Genomic DNA, 5,493 nt, shown 5'->3' on the forward strand with positions numbered 1-5,493 from the left:
AGCGCACATTTCACACACAGGCACATTGAGGCTCTGCAACATGAAGGTCACAGAGCTCTTCTTCCTCCTATATGATGCCATCCCTCAAATCCTACCTCTAGGTAAGCCAGAAGAGCTCAAGCACCAGCACTTTGTCCTCCTCAGAAGCCAGACACACTTCAGAGCTTTTAATGAAATCTACAGTTTTCCAGCACACAAGGATACCACTTCTGGTTTAAGATGATAAACTCAACACATGTTTATCTCCACTCCTTCCCCAACCCTCACTAAAATGACAGCAAAGGGATAAACCAGACATGCATGTGCAGAGGCGGCCATAAAAGGGCCCAGCCACAACATGCTGGAAGACACAGAGCACGAGGTCACGGACGTCAGCCAGGGAGAGAGTGGACACCTGCTGCCTGCAGGAAGCAGATCTACTCACAATGAACATCTCAGGAAGGCTCAGGAATGGAAGGCCCCCAGGGTCAGCGAAGGTAGGAGTACAAAACAGAGCTAACAGCAGGACTGTTTTAATTTTGCATAAGGAGCAGCTAGATGACCCTCCTTCCAACACCCCACACATTCCCACACCAGGTCTTCTTCCCAAGTCCAAGCAGCCTGGCCACTCCACCTGCCCACCTCACACATGTCAGGAGGTTGCTTTCAGGGGAAATGGACCCAGAGAAGTTCTGCACTGTTTTCCTCATAACAGAGACTCCGCACTGAAAACAGCGGTTGTGCCTGAAAGTCTACTTACTGAGTGCACCTGGCTTCCGAATGCTGGAGCCACACACTCTGCCTTCCAAGTTTCGTGAGGGATGGGTTTCTCAGGATGGACACTGATCCACTCAAAAGAAACAGATATGAAGGACAGGGCTGGTGCCCACCTGATCACCCCAGGGCAGGCTTTCTCAGTCTGGCACTATGCATCTGGGGCTGGCTACTTCTTTGTTGTGGGACTGTCCTGTGCATTCTAGGATGCTGAGCAACATCCCTGGTCTCTACCACTGGATGCCAGCAGCACTTTGATTGTTGTGACAATCAAAAATGTCTCCAGACATTGCCAAATGCCTCCCGGGGGCAAAATCACCCCAGTTGAGAACAACAGTCTACAACAATGCACAGAGCTTCCAAGAAACCTTCTAGTGACTGTCTGGCCCTTAAATATAAACAGGCTGTTAGAGACCACCAACATGTGAAGAAAGCTTTAACAGTCAGAGAACAAAACAAAACAAAACAGTTTTCTCTGCTCGTGCCTAGTGTGGCCTCGCTACACAGAACAATGCCAGTGAGTTTGTGGACCTGTACATCCCGTGGAAATGCTCCACTAGCAATCACGTCATTGGTGCCAAGACCACACGTCCATGCAGATGAACATGGTAAGGTTGACCAGGTTATGGGCAGGTTTAACGACCCGTTTAAAACTTATGTTATCCACAGGGCCATTCGTGGAATGGGTGAGTCAGAGAAGCATTTCTGAGTTTGCTTGTTTCAAAATCAGTTTCATGCATTAATACCCAGGAAGCTTCGCTGGCAGCTCACTTCCTGCTGTCCCACACTTTGGCTCCCCGGCCGCTGCTGCTGGGGACGACCCCTTTCTCCCCTGGCATCTCCCTGAAGGCTTCCTTCTGCTTCCTGTTTCTGGGCCTCTGGACCAGACCTGAGCCAGTAAAAGGCAGTCGGGTGGCAGCGTCCTGCCAATTGTTGAATCTGGGTGACGGGTATAAGGGTATTCCTTGTACTCGTCTTACTACATTTGTGAGTGCTTGATATTTCTTTTTTTTTTTTTTTTTTAGTGATAAGGTCTCACTCTGTCGCCCAGGCTGGAGTGCATTGGTGTGATCCCAGCCCACTGCAGCCTTGAACTTCTGGGCTCAAGCAATCCTCCCGCCTCAGTCTCTGGAGCAGCTAAGACTGCAGGTGTACACCACCATACCTGGCTAATTAAAAATTTATTGTTGAGACAGGGGTGTGGCTGCTTTCCAACTCCTGATATGAAGCAATCCTCACACCTCAGCTTCTAAAAGTGGTGGGATTACAGGCATGAGCCACTGTGCCCAGCCAATGCTTGAATTTTTAACGATGAAAAAAATCCAAAAGACAAAAAGGGTGTTGATGGATCCGGGAGCTGACAGGATTTGTTTGCTGGTCACATAATATGGGTGAAGATTATACCTGGCATTTTACATGCCTTATTTAATTACCACCAGGGACCCAGTGACCACGACCTCAGAGGGCTCCCTGCCCTGCACAATTACCTGGAACATTCTTTCCCTTCTCCTCATCCTGACAGACTCTTCATTGAAGGCCCAGCTGGAGCGTGATCTAAGGTCAAAGCCTCCTCAGGAAGCCACAGTGCCTGAGCCCGGAAGGTGCGAGTGCTTTTCTGAGGAGTCTGGGCTGGATGGGCCGGCCTGTCTCTCTCAGCACCCAGGGAAGGAAAACCCTGCGGAATTCCTGAGGGTCGGGTCTGGGAATGTGTTTTACAAGCTCTCCAGGTGATGCTTACGAGCACTAAAGTTTGCGAACCATGCCTAGTTGTTTAAATTGCATTTCTGAATGGCCTGGGAGGCCACCTCTCCCTGGTTCTTTACTTGCTGTCGAAATACAAAAGTGTGTGTGCACAGGAAAAAGACTCGGGGGGATAGACACCGAAAATATGAGCAGTGGTTATCTCTGGAAGGCAAGGTGACCGGTGACTGTTATTTATTTTCACATTATTGTCTGTTTCATCTACAATGGTGTTTGGCACTTGAATTAACTCCGAAAGACCCGGAGTCTTTATGGTCTTTAGCTTGCAGAGGAGGAAGGAAGCAGAAGGAAGGCCACACTGGAAGGACCTTCATTAAATAGGGCATGACAGTCAGTGGGGACAGTGACTGTTGTCACTGGACGATTTCTGGGTTGAGAGGGCCCCATGGATGTGCCAGGGAAAGAACTCTAGCCTCATTTATTCAGGACCATGCAAAATAGCTTTGCAGGTGCAGGGCCAGTTTGAGCACATTGGTGGATGCCTGAAGTTTCTAACAATACATTTTAAAATAGAATATTGTTGGTGGTTTCTTCTGCCTCCAGAGGGCTGGGTTCTAATCAAGAGGGACTGAGCTTTGTGACAGGGTGTCCATGCTCCTTCTTCCCTTTTCCGTGACCCATGCCACCAGTGTGGTGGAGCCCCGAGTGTCTCCCCAAGCTGCTACCGCCTTCTGCCAGTGGAAGCTCCCCACAGGCGGGCTGTTGGCTATGGGCCGGGTCAACGTCCACGTTATTGGTCAGGCTGTCATAAAGTGCAGTTGCCTGACACCGGCTCTCTGCAGAGGGCATGTCGTGGCCACTGCGCCATCCTCTGACCTGGCACTGGGAAGACTGTGCCAGTCCCTGAGCCACACTAGCACTAAGTCTCCCTTTCAGGATCCCATAACTGTGATCGAATCCCTATGACAAGGGAGTGGCAGAGGCTGAAGAAACAGAGCTCTGTCCAAGACTTGGGGCTGAACTCCTGCCGACCAGAAGCAGTGGATGTTCACTCACCGAGGGATGAGCAGAGCCAGCCCAACATCCAGGCAGGCCCTGTCCCCAGCCAGGCGACGGCCAGCAGTCCCTGCAGGGCTCTGTCACAGTTGGGAGCAGCTTTCTGAGTGTGCTCTGCAGAGGACGCCACAACCCATTCACCCATCTCCCAGACTGCCTGGCTTGCTGATTTTTCCTACCAGCAGCCATGTTCCCATTAAGAAGGCAGCCTTCTAGAACTTTCTCCTTCTCTTCCATGTCTAGTCCCTCCCCCATGCCTCACCCCAGGCACTTGGGAAAAGGGAGAAAACAAAGACAGAGGCGGGCAATTCTGGTCCCCTCATCAGCCTTCTTATTTTCTCTCTAGAAGTCATCAGTAGCATCCTTTCTTGAGAAATCAGAGGCAGGGGCAGGCGAAGAACTGGGAAGAGGTGACCCGCAGCGCAGTGAGACAGGAGAGATCAGAACTCAGATGTCTGAGTCCCGGGCCCACCCCCTGCACGGTTGGTGCTCCCTCTCTGTTGCTCTCAGCTGCTCCAGCTGCTGCTGCCGGCCATCCCCAGTGTCTGGAAGGCGGCATGCCGAGGGGTGCTGCAGAGCCATTTCCAGGAGGGAGTTCATGCAGGCCGCCTCTGGGACAGGAATGACAAATCCTGAAGCAGCGGTGGTCGGCACTCAATTTATAAGCATAATGTTTTCTGCAAAGATCTCCTCCCCTCCCAGCTTGTAATTTAAATTGTGTTCAAGGAAAACAAGCTGAGTGTTCTAAAACCCAAAGATAGTAATAACATTGAGCGTGATAAAAGTCTGGAGGAAAAGTGATTTACTCTGATGTGTTTTTCACCTCACAAACTGCTAAATAAACAGAACACACACAGCCCCAGAAGTGTTTTATTGCACCTCCTGTGTGTATTTCCTGAAGATGTTTCTCTGCATATCTCAGCCTCCATAATTTAGCTAAAGCTGCAGAGGTGGAAAGCCACTCAGCCATCTGTCCCTGCATCAACCTGGGAGTTGCGTGGCTGTATTACCTGTGCTTCTGGGAGTCGTAGCCCTTCAGGGGTGGCAAGGGGACTCTGGGGCTAGCAGGTGGTCATGTCACAAGCAGTTCTCCTCCCTGGCTGGTAGGGCGCTGCTTGGCCTTGTTCTGGCAACTTAGAGTGCGTTGTTTACATTTTATATCTGTTGGTTTGCACAAAACACACTCACACTCCATCCAGTCGGTTTTGTTGTTGTTGTTGTTGTTGTTGAGACAGGGTCTTGCTCTGTCACCCAGGCTGGAGTGCAGTGGTGTGATCATAGTTCACTGCAGCCTCGACCTCCTGGCCTCAAGTGACCCTCCCGCCCCAGCCTCCTGAGTAGCTGGGACAACAGGCATGCACCACCATAACATGCCTGCCTAATTTTTGTATTTTTTATAGGGACAGGGTTTTGCCATGTTGCCCAGGCTTGTCTCGAACTCCTGGGCTCCAGGGATCCACCCACCTTAGCCTCCCAAAGTGCTGGGATTACAAACATGAGCCACAGTGCCTGGCCCCCTCCGCCATCTTAAGTAAAATGGAGGAACCCAAAAGTGTCCAACTATGCAGACCTTCTACAATGCTTGGAAGTCTGCTGTGGAATCTGGTTTTCAGGGAGATTCCTAAAGAAGCAGAAATGCCATCAGGAAATTGGTGGAGGTACAAAGGAAGCGAGAGTAGGTAGGTTTTATCCCCCACCCCCACACTTGCTGGCTGAGGTGGTCTGTGATAGGAGCCACCCAGGCTCTGTGCCTGGTATTTGATGGGGAAGGGGACAGAGGTTTCCACATAAGAAAAGGATACTGACTGTCTGCAGAGCTCTAATCAGTCCTGTTGATGGCATCAAAAAATGTAAAGTTTCCAAAGGTCTCGTTAGTAGCCTACATTCAAAGCCCTCCCTTTGTGGTGACATCATGCACACAGTTCACCTATGGGGGACTGAAGTTCTCACTCCTCACAACAACAAATCTATTACCAGGTGTTA

The 5,493-nt window shown here is 50.5% G+C and overlaps 1 long non-coding RNA gene across 1 annotated transcript; it reads left to right on the plus strand.

Moving 5' to 3' along the window:
* Positions 1-274: 274 nt before the first annotated feature.
* LOC129049457 (uncharacterized) lies at positions 275-1,946 on the plus strand. The gene is made up of 3 exons (XR_008512540.2): positions 275-476; positions 1,243-1,361; positions 1,779-1,946. It is a non-coding gene; the product is annotated as an uncharacterized LOC129049457 (long non-coding RNA).
* Positions 1,947-5,493: the final 3,547 nt, after the last annotated feature.

This window comes from Pongo abelii, chromosome 14, assembly GCF_028885655.2.
Source record: "Pongo abelii isolate AG06213 chromosome 14, NHGRI_mPonAbe1-v2.0_pri, whole genome shotgun sequence".
NCBI lineage: Eukaryota > Metazoa > Chordata > Mammalia > Primates > Hominidae > Pongo > Pongo abelii.